Source organism: Ischnura elegans, chromosome 2 (assembly GCF_921293095.1).
Source record: "Ischnura elegans chromosome 2, ioIscEleg1.1, whole genome shotgun sequence".
Lineage (NCBI taxonomy): Eukaryota > Metazoa > Arthropoda > Insecta > Odonata > Coenagrionidae > Ischnura > Ischnura elegans.
The window spans coordinates 57,821,043-57,833,680 of NC_060247.1; the positions used below are offsets into that span (position 1 = coordinate 57,821,043).

General features: G+C 36.2%; 1 protein-coding gene across 1 annotated transcript in view; it reads left to right on the forward strand.

The window, feature by feature from the left end:
• The first annotated feature begins 7,287 nt into the window (after positions 1–7,287).
• LOC124153782 (putative fatty acyl-CoA reductase CG5065) overlaps positions 7,288–12,638 on the forward strand; it is a 72,837-nt gene continuing 67,486 nt past the window's right edge. Inside the window, exon 1 of the mRNA XM_046527138.1 lies at positions 7,288–7,573. The gene's annotated coding sequence lies outside the window, so the exon portion shown is untranslated. The remainder of the gene's footprint in view (positions 7,574–12,638) is intronic.

A 12,638-nucleotide genomic window follows, 5' to 3' on the forward strand; every position in this document is an offset into this window, starting at 1 on the left:
GAAAAAATTAGGTAATGGTGAAAATGTGAAGCAATCCACTGGAATCTAATTTTCCTGACACCTACTCATGGGATGTTTTCTGCGGTAGAGTACAATTATATCTGTAATCAGGACATTCTATGTGGACTCAACTTGTTGGCCAGTTCACTAACTTAAATATAACTATTTATAAGATTCTTGATATCAGAAGCCATTTGTTCATCTGAATATGCAATCGAATAGCTTATAATCTGCTATTAATGACTTATATGGACCGATATTCTCGCGCATAACATGAAAAATATTTCTTTATGGCTTGTCCTAAACTTAACGCTTATCTCCGATTTTAGACTTCCAATCTGGCCACGACATGCACTTTCACATTTGAATCAAACTCTGCATTAGAGTATACACTATGTAAGTTATTGCAAGAAATTTTGGAAGTGAATGATTTTAAACCATCATTAGCGTTGAATTTGACTAAATTGCTTCGCAAAACTGTAAAAAAAATAACTTTGCGATGGCGTGGTCCAGTACAAAGGATCTATGACGCCGTTCGCCACTCAGAAAAAAAATTGTGATGAGTTATTCATGCCTACTCTCCCTCTCGAAACACTATCAAACTACGTTTAGCATAAATAAGGCGGCAACTATATAAGGAATTGCCGAAATCGTTGACCAACGCCTTCGACTGCGATGGGAAGGTGAGGCTGTGACACCTCTTGTCTCTAAACTGTTGGAAACACTCAAATGGAGAATGACGATATCCCACTAAGGTATATTCCTCTTGGCATGGCATACCAGAGCAACCTACTTATTTTCTTACACAATTTTATTAGCAAATGAAATTTGAATCGTGTGCCTTTCAAATGTACATTGCCGGTCCCAGTTCGTACTTGTGAGAATTAGCAAACTTATACTTTACGAAGAGAGGTAAGTGATAATTTTGACATGAATTGTTTGATTTCATCGGAAAATAATTGTAAGAAGTAATCTAACTTACCTGTGCTAATGTGACGTGAAAATAAGAAAAACTACAGCCCCATATTTCGTTCTTTACAGAAAGTACGTTTTTTGACTCCTGTAATCTTGTAAGTAGGGTTATGATCGTCGATAAGTAGAGCATGTCCCTTTATCTGACCCGCAAAGAATTTTCCCCATATGTTTCTTTGGAAAGGCTCTGCTTTATCGCAATACTGTAAAATGTGTATATAAACGACTTTTACACCTGAGAGCATGATTTTACCTTAACGAGCTCTCTGATTTCAATAACAGGTTGGCTAGTCATCGCCTCGGGAATCTACTGGGGATGTGACTTTCTTTCAACAATAATATTTTCGAAACTCCCGTCTTAACTTGCCCTTAAGTTATGAACATATTTTTCATATTAATTCATGTCCTCCCTACAAATAAGGGTCATGGAAAGTAAAGAAATCTAGGAATTTCATACTTCAAACGTTCCCTTTTTTGTGGAATTTCTGTACTGGAAAAAGTTATTTGTTTATTATTAGTACCGCACAAGACAAAAAGAAATATTTTTCATGTTATGCACGAGAATATCGGTCCATATAAGTTATTAATAGCAGATTACAAGCTATTCGATTGCATATTCAGGAGAACGAATGGCTTCTGCTGTCTAGAATCTTATAAATAGCGATATGAGTAGTGAGTGAACTGGCCAACAAGTTGAGTCCACATGGAATGCCCTGTTTACAGAAATAATTGTATTCTACAGCAGAAAACAATCCATGAGTATGTGTCAGGAAAATTATATTCAAGCGGATTGCTTCACATTTTCACCATTACCTAATTTTTTCTCCTGATGATTACTGGATTTCTCATAAACTCAATTTGCTTATTCAAATTATTTAATCATTAAATTTAAGTGACAAGCAATTATAGAGATACTTTCTACAATTTTGTATGAATGAATGCCTATCTCTAAATCCTAATGTTTATGAATTATTTTATCCTTTTGATTCTATAATTTAGAAAAATATAACTATTTTTTGTGTATCCTTCATTAAATTTTATAATTCCAAATATTCCCATATGTGCATTGGTATCTTCGCAAGGAGGAAATATTTGTAACAGGTCATTAGAAAATGCTGAACTGAGCTGATATTCAAGAGAAAAATTTGATTAAATGCCCATGAGGGCCCAGTCAATAAATTAGGAATTTCATTTTTTTGATGGGCAAAAAACGAGAGTGGTCAAGAATTGGACATTATATGCTTTAGATGTTGGAAACCGCAAACGAATAAAATCATTACGTAAGTGAGCCCCGAAACCTCTGAACAGTGAATAAGTAAAAGCCTTTTCATAGATACTTTGCAATGAAATATGCTCACAAGATTTCATTTACTATATTCGAGCGTAACTGTAATATAATGAATTGAATTATTTATTATTTTTAATAAGTTTTAAAAAGCCTTATGGCAGATGCATATAAGCAATAAGATTCAAAGCTTGAAAATTTATTAACAGCATAAATAAAATGATGACATGACAATACAAGTATCTTTTCTTCGAAATGGTAGACTTCTATTTCAATTTTATTCTCACATAAGAAAAGTAATTTGGTTCAAGGCTTACTTATAAATACAATATCTGTTCTAAAATGTGGCATAACCTTTATGTGATGCAACTGTGAGCGTTCATATTTTTGATAAGTGTTCAGTAAAAAAATGTATTTGAATATTCTCCTTAATGTGATCCCAACAATAAAACTGTAGCCACGCCTAGATTTAAAATATGTCAAACAGACTAAATACCTGGCACACAAAAACCTTTACTCAAAATAAACAATTCCGGATCTAGGTTTTGTGCAACAATCCTCCACCACCTACGGAATTTCTATCTAGAATATTGAAAAACATCTTTTATAACATCTAATACATTTGCTAAGCAAATCTGCCATTTATATGTGTCTCAATCGTCACGTAGCCACAAACACTGTTCAAACACGCATTAAGACAACGTCCTTCTGCTTCAAAATCTCCGATGACGAATTATTTCTGCGAGCCTTTAATAATATTTGTTCGCCCAAAATCGCCGATTCATCCTCCCAATTAAGGAATAAAAAGACTTTGTGGCTCGTGCGTGAATGGTCAACACGTCACGACAGAGGATGAGAATCTGAAATTCATCCTTTACTATCCTGCATACTCAATATTCCGCGTAGTAAGTGCATGTGAATTGATAGTCGAGGACATGTCGAATCTAGCGGTGGAAAACGGAAGCGGCGAAATCTGGGCCTTGAAGCAACGTGTTCTATTACCTAGCACTATATCATGTGCGATTTATAAATTGATTCAAATAAATATCATGGCGGTATAGAGGGACAAATGAGAATAAAACGATGATTAAATTTCAAAAGACGATAATAAAGCATAAATATAAATAGTTACGTGAGTTTATTACATGACCATGACCAAGAGATTATTCCACACCTTAACTCTTAAACAAAAATATGAGAAAACTGAATGATATCAGCGGACATTTTTTCAATGCGGCATTGGTTATATTATGCAAATTTTCATTAATTGCAAATCAAGATTGCCAATTAAACTTTTGCCATGAATTTTGCATAATTTTATTGCTGCAAAAATGCATAATTCAAATTTAGATAAGTTTATCAATAAAGTGATCTCACTAAAGAGCATATATGCAAAACCATGTTAATAGGAAAGAGTGATGAGACATGTTTGTTTAGCCTGTTTTTAAAAATAGTAAATATTGATTGATCGAAAAAGGAAACTATTCACAATAAAAAACTTAAAATATATTAATAAACTTAACTTATATAAATGGTCATCAAGTCAGATAGATGAAAATAAGTTAATTTATTCGGCCGCATAGCATACCTGTGACTAGCAAGAGAGTCTAAAGGTGCAAACTCCCACTCAAGATTTGAAATGCTTGGGTAATACATATTTAAACGTACTCCCTCCAAAGAACATTCGTCCCGAAACGTAACCCCTTCGCAGGTGAACATCTATCCCCTGCAATATTTTGCTGGCTACGACATTGATAAATTTTAGAAATTATATCAAGAAAGAGAGATCGATTTCTCATATTTATAACAATAAAATCATTCTAAGTCAATGGAAAATGATTAATTGATGATCTGGATTTCGGAAAATTTGCAAATTTATACTACTTTGCACAATTTTATCGCTACAGTAATGGTTTATTTTCAAAAATTATTCCCTGATGTCATCTGGTATGCTCATATGGTATGTTATCACTTGGTTAACTTCATGCAATAAATACAACTAGCTCATTGTTTCAAATAGCATCCGCACTAAACAGAGGAGAAAATGTACTTGATTTATTAGCTACAAATATACCTCATCAGGTAATAAACGTGAGCACCGTCGATGGAATAAGTGACCATAGAGTAGTAACTGCAAAGTTTTCTCTGAATACCGCTGCGTTAAGTTAAATAAGAGCGTAAAGTTTTCATTTTTAAAAGAGCTGATTTTGATGGGTTTAAGAGTCATCTGAAAAATTCTTTCCCCGCGTTTCAAGAATCAATATTAAAGTTAAATGTAGAGGGTACTTGGAAAGCTTTTCTTTCGCTCGTAACTTTGGGAATAAATAGCTACAACCCTAGTAAAACAATAAAAGAAGGCAGCGAACCGAGATGGTATGACGCGGAAGTGAGAAAATCATTGAGGCGCCAGAGAGCGTGTCATGCTAAAATGAAAAAAGACAGCACGGAGTTATCCGCTAATGAACGCGGGTTAATTATTAAAAAATATAGGTTTTCTTAAAGCCGCCACGAAGGAAGCGTTCAGGAATGCATTCACGAATTTTAAAATGAAAACACTAGTAGGGCAGTTACGGGATAACCCAAAAGCATTTTGGTCTTATGTTAGGGAAGTTCAAGGTAAACGATCTAACGAATGTTCCCTGAGAAACGATAATGGAGATTTGTTGACAAACATTTCCATTAAAGCCAATTTATCAAATTCCCACTTTAATAGTGTATTCACCGAGCCTTCTGAGAACTCATCCGGGACAGTTGACAATCTCTGCGTACGAAAGATGCCGCTTATTGACGTTAGTGCGCACGGAATATAAAATATGTTGAAATCGCTCGGTCCAAATAAATCACCTGGTCCAGATGAAATCCCGTCTCGCATATATAGAGAACTAGCCTCGAAAATTACCCCCTTCTTGCAGTTAATATTCAGTAAATCCATCAAGCAACACGAAGTACCTAATGACTGAAAAATCACTAATGTAACGCCAATATTCAAAAGTTGAGACAAGGAACAGCCATCTAATTACAGATCGATATCTTTTACGTCCATCTCATGAAAAGACCTTCGATACATCGTAGTCAACTCAGTAATGATACACTTAGATGAGCAAAACTGTTAATGAGAACTCAACATGGATTCAGGAAAAGTAGATCTTGCGAAACCCAGTTAGCGCTTTTCGCCCACGGTATTTTGGTCTCCGGAGAAGACAGCATTCCAGCAGACGCGATTTTTCTTGATTTGAAAAAAGCATTTGATAAAGTACCCCACGGAAAGTTTATAATAAAACTGAAATCTTATGGTCTAGATGAAGATTTCATTTCCTGGATAAGAGAACTTTTTAGTGACCGCGTCCAAAGAGTAGTATTAGACGGTGCAGTCTCCAAGGAGGTTAGAGTCACTTCTGGCGTCCCTCAGGGTAGTGTCATTAGCCCACTCCTATTCCTTCTTCATATAAACGACATTGGCGAAGTAGCACACAGTAAGTTACGATTATTTGCAGACGATGCTGTAGTTTACAGAGAAATCCGTTCCAGCAAAGATATAGATGAACTAACAAATGACCTTGCTGCTATCCAAGCGTGGTGCGATGAATGGCAGTTAGAATTAAATTTTTAAAAAATGCGTAGTAATGAATCTCTGGAAGAAGATTAACTCCGTACAACGTAGCTATATCATTCGGGGCACCTAATTAAAGGCAGTTAATTCCGTGAAATATTTAGGAGTTAGACTCAATAATAATCTACCGTGGAATAAACATATTCGAGAAATAACCGGTCAAGCTAATCGTAAAATGGGTTTTGTTAAAATAATATTAGGAAAGTGCGACGACAAAGTGAGAGAAATTAGCTACTTTTCCCTCTTTAGGCCCCATTTAGAATACGCTGCCAGTGTTTGGGATCCTCATGAAAAAGGCTTCATAACAGAGTTCGAACACGTGAAAAGAAGAGTTGCCAGGTACGTGAAAGGTCGTAACGATAGTCTTGTTAGTGTAACTGACCTCTTAGATAAACTCGAATAGGAATCTTTGTCAGGCCGTGGATAGAAAAATAGACTAAACCTTTTACATAAATATAAGAGCAATGCCTTTTCCAACGGAGTTAGCCATATCTTACGGACGCCAACATTCTTCGGAAGATCAGATCATATAAATAAAATAAGAAAGATAGACTGTAGAGCCGGCATATTTAGAATGCCTTTTTTTCCACAATCAATAAGAGATTATAACGGCAGCGATAGAGCTCATAAATAGATTGCATGACTTGTAGTGTAGCCAACTAACCTATGTAAAACTAAATGCATGTTTCTTAATTTTATTATTATTTCTAACAGCATATGGTGGTATAATTTGTTAGTATACGTTGCGTTTTTTGGACTGTGTTGTGTGTACGTGGGAGTCCAATTGCATGCTGGTGATTGATCACCCCCTGCCAAACACCCTAGAGGTGGCTCACAGGGTATTAAATGGATGTAGATGCAATAAACGCGTGTCACTATTCATATTCACTCTCCATTATTGCCTTTTTGAAAGTTAATCAATGTTTTATTCCGATTAATCCCTCTTACCGCTATGATATTTAAAATCAAGGGGGAAAAAACCTTAATCCTTCAATCCACTCCATAAAGGGAGAAGCTAAAAAATATTTCAACATTACGTAAATAGCGAGCCATCATTGATAACAAACACTGTGGTCACCGCACCATGGTAATATTTACACTAACTTGCCTTAGCAGAGAGCTTCTCTTCTGACTGACGGTTGCACATAAATCAGACCCCCCCCCCCATCGGATTTCCCGGTAGACCCTTAATTGGAAGGCTGTTGCAAAGAAGCACTTGCGTCTGCCGGGGAGACTAGGCCCGCGGGCACGAAAGCAGGCGAATGACAAAGGCTCTGTAGTACTACGCCGAGAAGGAACCCAGGGAAGACCGCAGAGGAGTGAAAGAAGAGGGGAGGGAAGTGATGGACTCATAGGCGAGAGAGGAAGAGAGCGCAAGGGGTTGGTAGGGGAGGAGAGCGGGCGAGGGAGAAGGATGTGTTGAAGAGTCGCGCATTGTGTAGTCAGTCTTCCCCTGTTGGCCGCCGCGGGAGCACACTCACCGACACCTCCAGTCTCTTCCGGTTGTTGCCCCGTGATTATCCCGGCTCGACTTTCGGGAGATCATCGGCAAGGAAGTGGTGCTAAAGGAGGAGGTCGAAGGCCTCGAGAATCAGGCACGAGGAAGCTCCCAAGGACCCGAACGAGGGCCAGGTCCTCCGGTGAGTCAGCGGAAGAGGCGGAGACTTCAACGCCCGGATAATCCGGAGGAATTCGTTAAGGAGCAGGTGGGTCTCTAGTGACGAAAACTGTGGTACTCAGACCATGGAATAGTGGTGATAAAGGGTTCTTGGGATGACTGGGGAAGGTGTGCATGCGTTAACCAAAATACATAAGAGAACGAGGGAATATACGGGAACGAGGAAATATATGGGAACGAGAAAATATACGAGAACTGACTATAGGCATACCGTTCTGAATGCAGGTCCACGCAGGCTGAAAAAGTTACGAACGAAATCCAAAAATACAAGCGTAATGGAGTGGAATTTTTCCATATTTTCATCTGAAAAAAATTCCAAAAAAAATATTGAAATTATTTATCTTTATAGTGATTCAAACCCGGATCCGCTTCTTTCACTCCACGTGCTCTAGCGCTTAAGCTGTCGAGGTGGTGGATGATCAAAGGGATTAGCGATGATTCTCGGGATCGAGTTTCGAATACCGTTGGAGGCAAATAATCTTTCCTCTGTAGAATTACCGCACTTGGTATCGATGTAAACCGAGGTTTTGAAGGTGTAGCCCGCAATTATCTTATAAATAGCGCCAAGACCTTGATATACCTTCCTCAAATTATCGTCAAGGAACCTGACTATATTAGAATATGAATTAAAATAGGTAAAACTAATGGGAGACAATTCGAAAACTGTGACTCTGCTGGTGATATATGCTTCGAAATACGTGATGAAACACTGGGGAAAGTGATTGTATAAAAACAACAGCCACATAGGGAAGGAATCTGGTCAAAGTTTCCCAATGAATGAACGTATTTAAGCTGGATCGCGGACTCCAGAGGCTAAAATATTCTCCAATTTGGAAATGATTTTTAAAAAGCATTTTAAAAGCATTACTTTTCTATCCTCTTCTCTCATAAATTCACCTGGTCAGTACCATAGAGTACCGAGCACTTTATGACAATATTCAACAAGAAACCGACGATTTATCTTTCGGGAACGTATTTTTACAATGAATGAGAAGATTCAATGTCTAATTATTTTTCTTAGACCTCCCACCATTATTTTTTAATTAAATTGGTAATCGATTGGTGATGTTTGAAAATCAAATTTAACGAGTGCTATCACTTACCTGAAGAGTTATCTTTAAATAGCCTGGGATGGTTTATTTTAAAAAGATACATAAAGGGTCATTGTCGCATTATAGCTGGTTTAAATTTATTCATTCATCTAGAGTGGCCTATTTTTGGCCTAACTATTTGAAATATCCGATCAATATCTTGAGACCCAAAAAGATTAAGTACATGATGGCACAAAAGATATGTCGAAAAAACTGTTTTCATAGCTGCGCGATGGAACGAGACATTCAGGTATTAAAATAAAATGAGCTCCCTCATCTTAATAGCATCCATCGCCTCGGGAACCTTTTGTAGATTGGACATTCTAATAACAATAATATTTTCGAAATTCCCATCTTAACCTGCCTTGAGGTTATTAACATGTTTTTCACGTCAGTTCATTAAGGAAAACAGCAGCAAATGTACCTAATGTCACACTTGGCTATCTGCGTCTTGCTCTACATTTAGGGATCACAGAAAAAAAAGCAATTGAGGAATAGCATACTTAAAATGTTCCTTTTTCGCGGAATTATTGTAAAGGAGATTTAGCATCAGTATATTTAAGTGCCATATCTATCAATAATCATTAATATTTAGTGAATTTATGGGCGTAATACATATTCATGAAATATTTCATGTCTCGTACTATGGTGGCTGAATCCTTCCATTTGTGGCTGCGGTTTCCCAAAAGTTTATCAAATCGCATATTGTAAGGCGTATCTCAACAACAGTTGATTATCCTCCCTTCAATTTCACAACATTTTCTTCAGAATTTGTGAATGGTATGCTAACTTCAAAGATTATTTCAGATGTCCCAAATTACCTTCTCTTCGTTCTCACCTTCAAGTTTGAATATTTAAATTTCCGTAACAATTCTTCATTATTTCTTAAAGTTACCTCTCACATTTAAAATTCAAAGTAATATGGTATAAAAACTGCCTATGTATCCAACTAGATTTTTAGATTTAAAAAATAAGATGAAATTACTTCAAACATTTTTCAAAATTGATGTAATAATTGCACAGAAAGCCTAACTTATCAGGTAAAATTTCATCAAATTCAATACGTTGAGATTTGTTAAGTAAAAAAGCTACTATTTCATAAAAAAGTACATCATTTTTGTGACCTTGAGTATAGTAACACAGTAAATGAGGGCATGAGGTTGATCAGCGTTTTTAAATGCACACAAGTCATTGTAAGGGTATGAGGCACGAAATTCTTAGTGTGCGGTAATCATCGTGAAAAACAATTCGAATGCGGTATAATAATGCGGCGAAAAACAATTCGAATGAATAATATTACAAACGAATAGTAAAAAAATGAAGTTCAACGTTTAATTTTATTGTATTCTACTATGACTGTAATTTTCTCTTTTATTTTCTTCAGTTAATAGCCGGTTTTCTTATAATTATGGTTTTCTCATCACAAATAGCGCGGGTAAAAACTTGCCTACTGTGATTGATTATTTTAACGCATCTAATACACCAAAAAAAACGATCTCTACCAAATATCTCCTAAAAGCATGCTTCTTTATCAGTATGCTGGCTATCAATGGTTTCCACGGCTATCAATCAAATCAACATTTACATATTCAGGATATGAGGGGCCAATTGCTTTCCGTGACTTCTGACTATTTAGAGACAGTGAAGATATTGCTTGGAAAAAGTTTTAAGGGGAAAATTTTATGATAAAGGAGATATGCTTCACTTTGACTGCAAAAAAAGCCCCTTTAGTCTTTTGCCCCGCCCTGAGACCATCAGGCTATGATAATAAATGATAATTCTTAATTTAAATAAGAAAAAATTAATCTAAAATATTTCATGCGCATTCTTATTTTTATGTATGTTCTGATTTAAAAAAAGTTATAGCGCTGGAAATATTTTTTATGAAAGCTTTATTAAATAAAAAAAAATATTTTCTCAATATAAATTGAGGTCTAAGAGATAAACAAATTCCTATCCTTCTAACTGAATGCCTCTTTAACCCGTAGATATATGTTAAAACATCTCACAATCAGTAGTACCACTCTTTTTTCAAATTTATAACATTTTACAAAACGGTCAATGAGATTACTCAGAAAATATATAAGTCGCATTAAAGAGAAGGGTTAAAGCTTACATTATCCTAATTGGAATCTTTTATGAGGGACTCATTACAAAACGTATGATAAAATCGTTAAAAGCCTTAAAATAATTCGTCCCTACCGCTTAAACAACTGAGCGTCTTTTCTTTTCATTAGGAAAACTGTGCGCGGAAATGCTTTAACACAATGTAATCTTCATTATTTAAATCACACTATTTCATGCAAAGTAATTCCGCACGAGGATTACTGAAGCTCGACCTCCTGAGAAGTGTTTCGTTTCACACTATGGAAGTCACATTTGCTGCGATATGCTGATAAGCTAGAGGATGTTTTCATTGATGTGAAAGTTTCATGACTGATTAACGCTCAGAATCAATATATCCCGTGTAGTCGTGACCAACTTTAGTTAACATGTAACGGAGGTGCTGTCCATTTATTAAACTTTCTCTTAAAGTGACCTATCTTGAGTAATTTCAGTGTTTTTGACAAAAGACTCAATAAAACCCATCATATTACAACGTTTAATGCCATCTTTGGAGCTTTGAATGTCTATTACGATATTTGAATGTCTGTCTAATGATAAATATATTGCCATAATATATACTTTACATATAATTATTATTTCGGCTTAGAGAAAAGAGTTTTTATTTTAAAGGCAGAATCTAAAACTCGCCGTAAAAGATTTCCATGGATAGATAAGCTTTGGTATAAATCAGAGATTACGTTTCTGAAAACATTTATGCCATTATTTAATTAGTAACTCTACTTAGTTGGTAGACTCTTCTGAGTAACAATATTTTCAATTCAACCCAATGATGAAGCTTCCATATAAACCTACCCGCTTTTTCTAGTACTTAAAATTTAACGATAGCTTAAAATTTGGACGCCATAAACTGACCGCCAACCAGCATGAGAAATGAGCGTTGGAAAGCGTAACCTTGAACATGCAAGTTGTCCGACGACTTTTCCACGGAATTTCGGCTGCATAGATATTCATTCTTTCGTAAACATCATCAACACTATTTCTGAAGGCCCAATTCCATTTCGTCATCAAAGACGGACAAAAATCCTGCCACACATTATATTTTTCAAGTGCTGACGAAAGAAAATATTTTTCAGCTGGCCCGCTCACGGATCTAAAAATCACGTCATCGAAAATATTTTTGTTTGGCACTTTACAGGACTTAAGTACAAACTACACGTTTACTCAGCTTACACTTTAACACAAAATAACCTCTCTATTGCCTTTCGACCCAGTTTTTGTTAGAGTTTTAAGAAACTATATTTTGTCGATAAACTACGTGTTTACGAAAGTAGTGTTTTAACTTTTAGTTTGCTGCTTTGTATTTTAAAAATAAATAGCTACAGCGTAAGACAAGTAAGACTTAATCGTGGTACCTTACGAAAGGAATTTATATCACCTAACTTAGTTTCGGAGCCTGGAAGAAAAATTGCTTGAGTCTTTCAGGAATAAGAGGAATTAGAATGATTATACAAGGAAGGAATCATAGAGCATTTTTCTGAGTGAGAAGAACGTTTTTAAGACAATGAGATCCTGATTTCTCTTCCCAAATATAAGGAGAAATGGCTTTCACTCTCACCTCCCAAGAGCTCCATTCATAACTTCACTTCCGAGAACCTAAATGTTTCAGGAGACAGGAGCGGTTACGAATTAGCAGGAGAGATGGTGTCCATGACCCAAATTCCAGCGGTGGCCAGTGAAACTCTTATCTAACGTGTCTACCACTCGCTGGACACGATGCTTCAATATCACAGCCCGGATGGAGAGCGCATGGATTTGTGCCATGATGTTGTTCTCTGTTGAGCGCTGAAGTGTTTTGTAATACGTATTTTGATGCATAATTACGTTTTTCCGGTGAATTACATGAGAAAAATTCTCTTGGGCTTGCCATCAGGTGAG